General features: G+C 44.2%; 1 long non-coding RNA gene and 1 pseudogene across 1 annotated transcript in view; one reads left to right on the forward strand and one right to left on the reverse strand.

Annotated features, from left to right (window-relative positions):
* Window positions 1–2,345, forward strand: part of LOC102473044 (uncharacterized) — a 4,478-nt gene extending 2,133 nt beyond the window's left edge. Inside the window, exon 3 of the long non-coding RNA XR_003550605.1 lies at window positions 2,140–2,345. This is a non-coding gene — a long non-coding RNA (uncharacterized LOC102473044). The remainder of the gene's footprint in view (window positions 1–2,139) is intronic.
* A 762-nt stretch (window positions 2,346–3,107) lies between these two features.
* Window positions 3,108–3,640, reverse strand: LOC114009137 (protein FAM133B pseudogene; annotated as a pseudogene).
* Window positions 3,641–7,022: the final 3,382 nt, after the last annotated feature.

Below are 7,022 nucleotides of genomic sequence, written 5' to 3' on the forward strand. Positions count from 1 at the left end.
ACGTGGGACTTCCTTTTCCTGCTTACACTATTTCATTTGAACAGCATTATTTTCCATCTCTGCAGTCCCATGGTGTCATTACCTGAGCTAAGGTCACCTTTCTTCCATTTCTAATTTTGGCCTCTTCCTCAGAGGTGCTTTCCTTTGTCAGAACAGAGGCGCTCCCTCTCGGGAAGTTCCCAGAGGCCCCTGGGAGCCAGTCAAGCTGGCCTGACTGCTCTGCCATCCCCCTGAGTCCACATTTCTCCTGGATGGTGGAGGTCGCCTGTCCCCTGGGCACTAGTGTTCATATTTTCCCACCTAAAATCAGTGTTTGTCATTTTTGTAAAGAGAAACACTAAGCCGTAAAAAAGAGTATCTACAGCTCCAGAACCCCAAAACTGCCAGTATAAACATTCTGTTAAATTTGTGAAGCAAAATGTTGAAGGACCTGGATTTTAGTGCTGTCTGTCATTTTTCTTGTTCTTAGTTCCAGACCCCCGCCTTGGTCTGAGTTAACCCTTCCCACAGGAATTAAAGCCACACTCCCTTCAAGTAGCCCAGGCTCACAGATTACTGCCATTCTTCCTATGGGCTTGAGGATTCTCAGTATGTCTTCATAAACCCCACAGGTCCACTGGTATATCCTAATTTAACCTCTCTGAGGGCTACAGGGTTTGATCAGCCATCCTCATAACTGGTCTTTGATTTTCTGAAACCTGAACTTCCATTTGTTCACTGAAGGAAGACTCACATCCAGTGAAATTCACGTATCTTGAGTGTGCAGTTCCATAAGTGTGCCCCATGTGGATACCCATGGCTATCACCCCAACCATGACAGGCCACATCATCACCCCAGATTTCACTTTTACTGCCTTATCCACAAGAGCTCATTTCTATGATCAGTTTGCTCTTTTGCTAAATTTGATATGAATGAAATAACAAAGCATATACTCGCGTTTTGCACTCAATATGTTATTTCCTGGATCAGTGATTTCTTTGTTTTAAATCACTGTAGTGTCTCTTGTCAACATCAGCTTCGATGTTTTGTCTTCTTCTTTGTTCATAGATTACTGGGTTGTTCTTTGTTGGCAGTTATGATGAATCAAACGCCCATGTACTTTAATTAAGTTATTTGTGTGCTGGGTGGGGGGGATTAAATATCTAGGACTGAACCTGTGAACAGTAAGGTCTATGTAAGTTCAACTTTATAAGGAACTGATAGTTTCCAAAATGATTGCATTATTTTCAACTTTCCCCCAGCAAGATCTGTGAATACCAGTTGTACACACCTTTGGTTTTGTTGTTTTTTGTTTTTTGTTTTTTGTTTTTAAACTTTATATTTACTAAGATTCTGGCAATAGCTTTCCATAACAAGACACAGGGTACCAGGCCTGCCACTCAACTTGTTTATGATAAATCTCAGCTTCCATATGAAGCTGGGTTTTTCTTCTTAAAAAAAAAAAAAAGAAAAGAAAAGAAAATCAAAATCCTACTTTTTACATGCGAAGTATCTTGGCAAATATGCCATTAAACACAGCAATGAACTTAAAACAGCAAGAGTAAAAGTTAACAAAAGCTAAACATTGCAGCCTAAACAAAAGCTATACAAAAAATAAACTATATAAAACTTTCCAGGCTGGTTAAAACTTAATAGTATAGGGACCAGCAGTTAGCGTAATGGCTATGTCGCTGAACTCCAATGTAGCTGACTGTGGTTTGAGTCCCGAACCCCGTGGCTTAAACTCACGCTGGGGTGCTTGTGTGTGCGTGCCCAAGATCCTGAGAGGAGAATGGAGGAGAAGGGATTGCGGCGTGGCCATCCCCCCTGGGGGTTGATTTCTCGCTTTCTGTCTCTGTCTCTATCTTTCTGGTGAGTGCACGCACCCTATAGCAAAAACTTCTCAAAAAAAAGTAAAAAGAAAAAAAACCTTAATAGTAGAAAACATGCATTTTAGAATCTTTAGCCATTAAGTTCAGAAAGTACCAGTGTCTATTTGAAATAATTTCTCTCCAAAGCCAAACTGTAGTCAAAATTCAATTCAAATAACGTAACACATTTAATGCTAAAAAATATTCAGTATTCTTGAAGTGGAGGTAAAGCCCGGAGCTCTTTAGGCCTTCTCATGCTGCAAAGCGCTGTTTCTCCGGTTCCCTCAGAGCAGCATACGACAGGGATGAAGGATGTCCCTAAGCTCCGGAAAGGGCATGGCTGCTGGCACCCAGCTCTGACCTCCCAGAAGCATGGCGACTGTGTCAACAAAAATCAGATGTGCAAAGATCCAAGGCACGCTGTTCTGCTAGCTAAAGAGATAACAAACCACCCACCCTCACCCTAAAAGCTCCTTTCTCAGGTAAAGTATACAAGGGAGAAAAAAATTAAAATACACTTATCTACAGAGTAAGGATTTCTAAGTATCAATGTAATCCCTACTTTAAAAATTTTAACTAGACCCATCTGCCATCAGAGCCCAATGATTATATCTCAAAGATGCATCCGGAGTCCGTTTCTTGGTGACTTATCATTAGATACGTCTAGTCCAAAATATTGACTTTATTCCCAAATATCTTAACCACTAGTATGACTGCAGTGTATTATCAAGCACTGGGAGAGGAAAGAAAAAATAAAACAACCGGATGTTCAAGCAGCAGGCAACAGTCGTGGCCCTTTTACACAGCAGCCTCTGAGTGGCCTCTGAAAAGTCCAGGAATAATTCTAAAAGCAAGAAATTCACGCATTTTAGTAAATATGTCATAATTTTCACAGTTGAAATTTCCTTAGACATTGCACTTTCTTTATAAGAGTATCCTGATTTTTCTTGTTTAATCTTTTTTTTCTTTTTTTTTAAGAGAGGTTTTTGCTATAGAGCACGTGCGCTCGCCAGACAGAGACAGAGACAGAAAGCGAGAAATCACCCCCCAGGGGGGATGGTCACGCCGCAATCCCCTCTCCTCCATTCTCCTCTCAGGATCTTGGGCACGCACGCACACGCACCCAGCGTGAGTTTTAAGCCACCGGGTCTGGGACGCGAACCACGGTTGACTACGTGGGAGTCCAACGACATAGCCATTACGCTAACTGCTGGTTCCCTCCTGATTTTTCTTAATGTGACGCAGTCAGGACTTGAACTGGCAGCCTTCTTTTTCTTCTTACTGTGTTTCTTATGCCTTTTTTTTTTCTGTTGCTTTTTCTCATTCTTCACTGCTTTTTCTTCTTTTTTGCTCATACCTCATCAATATATTCTGACTCTGACATGGTCTCAGAGGACAAAGGTTTATCTTCCGGATACAGTTTTCTTTTTTTGCTCAGTCTTTTCATGTCCTTCTCTTTCTCAGTTGCATCCTTTCATTTCTTTTTTAAACTATCCTTACAGTCTGACTCAGTTTCTGATATGGAGCTTTCAGAAAATTGATGTGAACGGTTCTTCTTTTTCTTTCTCCTTTTTCCTTGTTTCTTGTCCTCATTCACGTTTTCTTCAAATTCAGCCAAAGCCTTGGAGCCTTTCTTTTTCTTTTCTAGTTGCTCTTTCACTTCTTCCCAGGTAGGCCTTGGTCGATTCAGATCATCCTGGGTCGTTGGTCCTGAAGACTGGATTAGACCTCTTGATCTGGCCGCTGCTATTTGGGTCATATGTGCCACTTGATTGTCCCGCTTCCCCATGGAGCATGACCGAGCTCACTGTCAGACGCCAAAGGAAACCAGGCCGGAGCTGCGGCGGAAGCGTGTCTGCCGCAGGTCCTCCAGCCGCCTCCCACCTTTGTTGTTATTTGAGGCTCTCAGTTTTTTCCAATATTAGCCATTCTAATCAGTGTGAAAATGTGTCTAACATTCATCTGAATTTGCATTTCTTTGGTGACTAAAATTGTTGATAATTTTTTTTATGAGAGAGATTGTTGCTATAGCGCACATGCGCTCACTGAAGAGACCGAGAGAAACTGAGAAATCACCTCCCAGGGAGGATGGCCACACTGCAATCCTTTCTCCTCCATTCTCTTCCTGGGATTTTGAGCACTCAAGCACATGTGCCTGGCAAGAGTTTCAAGCCTCCAGGTCTGGAATTCACACTGCAGTCAGCTGTGTGGGAGTCTAGCACGTTAACTGCTACGCCACCTGCTGTCTCAATTGCTGACCATCTTTTACTGGGTCTTGTTGGTTACATGTCTGTTCAAGTCATTTGCCATTTTATTTCTTTTTTGTTTGTTTGTCTTTTTGTTATTAATTTGTAGGTGTTCTTCCTAAATTCTGACCATAGAAAGAGCTTAGTCTTTAAAAATTTAACAGAAAGTACATAATACAAAAAACTGTGGATTTAAATTATTTTTTTGCACCAAAAAAGCAAAACAAAACACATCATACTGCTCTGACATAACATGTCTGAATAGGATCTAATTTGATGCACTAAGAACGATTAGACATCAGTTGGGAACAAGCTACTAGAGTAAGAACTCTGCTATATTAGAAGCAAGGGTCAACACCAAATCTATAGTGAAGCTTCAATGGGAAAACAGTGCTATAGTTTCAATATGTCTCTCCAAAATGTGTTGAGATTTTATTATAATAAGACTTAAATGGTGAAATCTTGATCCAATGATTTTGTTGAATAGTGGGGCCTTTGAGAGGAGACCAGTGGTGGTGATTTGGGTGGATACCACATGGTTGAGTCCTGGTGGGTTTGTAAGGGGAAGAAAACGGATAGAGCCCTATACATGGGAAGTAGACCAGGCTCTCCTCCTTGGCACCATGTTGCAATACAGCCAGAAGGACCCCCACCAGAGAGCCCTTGGTCCTTGAATCGTCAACTGGGAGCTGAAAATCTACATTTTCATAAATATCCTAGCTTCAGCTATTTCCTATAATTAACGATAAAACAGACTGGAAAAGAAAATCAGCACTGAGAGTGGGGCCTTAGAAGATATGAAAGTGGCCTTAGGACTGGATAATGGACAGAGTTTAGCAGAGTTTGTAGAAGAAGAATAAAAACGACTTAGAATACACTACAGGCAATTCTGGAAGAAGGTCAGTGGGTGAGAAGACAGGAGAAAGCTTGTAACTTCTTAGAGACTGGTTACTGACAGCCAACAGCATTGTAATAGGAATATGGGTGGCAAGTCCATGCTGAGGAGGGATCAGAGGAAAATGGTGAGTATCTTATTGAAAATCGGAGGAAAAAAAAAGCATCCAAGCGACACCATAGCAAAGAATTTGGCTGCAAAATGCTCACGACCTAAGGCTTTGTTGAATGTTGAGTTTGAAAGTGATGAAGATCTGGGCAATGAAATTTCAAGGCAAACTATAGAAGGGGCTGCACAGTTATTGTTCATTGCACATAGCACTGTGCGAGCAGGAAGGATTATTTAAGGACAGAACTTATAAAAAGGGAAGCATCATGAAAACTGGAAAATTGACCATCATGGGCCTTGCCTTCATCCTGCCCTCACTCAGTCCCTATGCCAAGTGCACAACCACAAAGAATCAGGCCCCATCCTACAACTACCCAGCACCCCTCTGAGATGATGGGAACATGCCCACCCAGCCCAGCCACCCAGGGGACCCGTAGGGCCACAGCCTGGAACTGCTAAAGAAACTGTGAACCCCTCTGTTGACAAGGTCCACCTGGGGCCCTAAATAAAATGTGACCCCCCCCTTCCTACCCACCAAAGCAAATGAATGGAAGAGTGTGTTTGGGAGAGCAAAGCATGGCCAAGAGACAGGCTTCTAAAGAGATTATCAGCGTGACAAGGGATACCGGTGGTAATTGCCAGGAAAATGGGAGGAAACCCCAAGGGCATTTTGAAGACCTTTCCCATCATGAGCCCAGAGGCCTGGGAAAGCAGACTAGTTGCCCTGAGCAGCCTCAGGACTCTGCTTCCCTTGTATGGAGGGAGTCACCACAGAGGGCTCCCACTAGTGCAAAACCAAGTAGAAATGTCAGGCCGGATCTGCCTCAGTGAAGTCCCATCAGAGCAGAGCTTAGCTGGGATTGTCCCCCGACTCTAGAATTGTGGTGCTGTCAGCATGCAGAGCTGGCCCGAAGGAAATACAGACAGGAGATGCCAACCAGAGAGAGCAGAAGCATGGGCGGAGTCCAGGAGTGCCAGGGCACAGGCTGTTCTGGGGCCCCAGCCCACTCCATATGTCCAGGATGTGGAGCATGGGGTTTCAGGATCGAATGTCTGCCCAGTGGCTTTGGACTTGATTGGGGCCTGTCACTCCTTCCGTCTTGCAGAATGAAAATTTCTACACTACGTCTGTGTTGCCATTGTATTTGGGGAGTATGTAAATTGTTTCAGATCAATCTTCAGACTTCAGAGTAGATATTGTTGTAAGTTAAGGCATATTGGATTCCTGGGATGATTTTATATGGGATAAGTACATGACTTTAAGGGGCCAAGAGTTGAATGCTGCAGTTTGAATGTGTCCCTGAAATCCATGTGTTGAGACTTGATTGTAACTGAAAGAAAAGGGTCAAAATGTGATCAGTGATTGTATTGGGGGTGGGGTCCTTGATAGGGGACAGTGATTGGGTGGTTATGGCAGGCCCACGTGACTGAGTCCTGGTGGTTTGTGAGGAGAAGCAGTGCGGCCCAGGCCTTCACATGAAGCAGCCCAGGCTCTCCTGCCCGCCACCGGTTCTGCAGTTCAGGGGGGATGGACCTGCCTGCAGGTAAAGAAGGACAAAGGGCTACAGTCCCTACTGGGGGGTAGGTGTCCCCGAGGGAACTCACCTTCACTGCAGGGCACCTCTCAGTGCTCCTGAGCCCTTCAATGAGGTACAGACACCCCCGGTTCTGACACTGTGGATGCTTGGTGAAAGGAAACACAAAGGGAGTGTGCACGTGTGTGCGCGTGTGTTGTCGGGGAGGGGAGGATTCAGTATACCGTGAAGTTTTCAGGTCCCATAACGTCCTTCTGGCTGGAGAGAGACGCGGTCTCCTCTGAGAGCCAGTTCTCAGAGCAGCAGGGGCTCAGTCAGGAGCCTGCCTGGATAGGCAAACCAGCCAGTTCAGAATCTGCCTCCTCCACCTGGCCCTTCCACTCTTGG

The sequence above is a fragment of the Tupaia chinensis genome, unplaced genomic scaffold, assembly GCF_000334495.1.
Source record: "Tupaia chinensis unplaced genomic scaffold, TupChi_1.0 Scaffold000047_1, whole genome shotgun sequence".
NCBI classification, from domain to species: Eukaryota; Metazoa; Chordata; class Mammalia; order Scandentia; family Tupaiidae; genus Tupaia; species Tupaia belangeri.